Here is a 1,597-nt window from a genome sequence, read left to right as displayed (position 1 = left end):
TGATGATGGGGACACTAACCCAGGATTTAGGGCGGGGAATGTCAAAATGAGGTGTGCTCCGACAGCTGTTAAAAATGGAGTCCTGGACTCCAGCCTCAGAGGTTCTGGTTCATCAGGGGTGGGATGTGACTGGGGAATTTACATTCAGGTTGCTGAGGCAGGAATCCTGTCAAAGTGAGTCATTAGGAAGAGTCCTGTGTGGGGCTCACCGTGGGGATCACTTCGTAAATTACATAAATGTCTAATCACTAGGTTACACACCTGAAACTAACATAGTTCATGTCAACTGCGTTTGAAAAAAATCTTTTTAAAAACAAAAATTATGATGCATGACTCCACTCAGTGTGTTGGCTCAAATTTCAAGTTATATTCAGAAAAGGTGGTGGTGGTGGGGGGGAGGCAGGAATAAAACCTCCCTCATTACAACCTATACATTACTATCTATTACTAGGCTTTATTTTTCCTCATAGGAGTTACCACTTCTTGACATTGTATCACCCATTTACTAGCTTGTAAGGTCCATAATGGTTGTTCCTTTGCCTGTTGCATTCGCCGGTGTACCCTCTGTGTACTACAGTGTCTTGCACAGTGCTGGTGCCTTAATGCAGTGGCCCCCACCTTTCTGGAGCCAGGGACCAGTGCTCCTGTGAGAATCTAATGCCTGATGATCTGAGGTGGAACGGAGGCGGTGATGCTAGCGCTGGAGAGCCAGTGGCTGGCAAATACAGATGAAGTTTTACTAACTCTCCCACCGCTCACCTCTTGCTGTGCAGCCTGGTTCCTAACTGGACAGTACCGGTCTGTGGCCAGGGAGGTTGGGAACCTCCACCTTAAAGTACATCTGTAGGTGTGAACTGCCCAACAACCTAGCATTTCAGATTGAATTCTTAAACCAACCACAACATGGCAAATTTCCAGCTCTGTTCCACAGAGCAATGCTCACTGTTTATAATTTGAATAGGTGGAAAACTTATGGGATAGAGATGATATTAAGGTAAAGTGTTCTGGATAGTGAGAGGCCTTCCTCCCATGAGAGGAAGAAGGAAAAATGAAGAGAGCACATGTCTCAATTCAACAGGTAACATGGAGTTGGGATCTCTGAAATGGTGGCAGCTCTCAAGGGTGATAGTCCCGGGGACAAACACAAAGGTTCTTCTCAGCATCATTCTTAGGGATCAGCACCTCCAGCCTCCTATAATCTCCTCCATTCTTAGAAGGATTAAAATTCATGTCCTTTTTATTGTTTATTATGAGGATCCTTTTTCTTTTCTGTTCTGCCCAGTTTATATTCGGTTATTAAGTCTAATCACGCAGAATTCGGCGGGGAGACAACTGTGTTTTAGAATGGCCTTCCAATGGCTCATTCCGTTCAGTGACAATGTACTGATTAGTCATTTAGCTCACTCATTCACTTTCCAAATCAAGATGTTTTTCATAGCACAGAGAATATAGTCAATAACAGTGGAATAACTATGTATGTGGTGCCAGGTGGGGACTGATCAGGAGGATTACTTTGTACATTACACAAATGTCTAACCACTGTTTTATACACCTAAAACTAATATAATACTGAATGACAACTCTAACTGAAAAATAA

This window comes from Pteropus vampyrus, unplaced genomic scaffold (genome assembly GCF_000151845.1).
Source record: "Pteropus vampyrus isolate Shadow unplaced genomic scaffold, Pvam_2.0 Scaffold448, whole genome shotgun sequence".
NCBI classification, from domain to species: domain Eukaryota; kingdom Metazoa; phylum Chordata; class Mammalia; order Chiroptera; family Pteropodidae; genus Pteropus; species Pteropus vampyrus.
Note: the sequence above shows the minus strand (reverse complement) of the source record.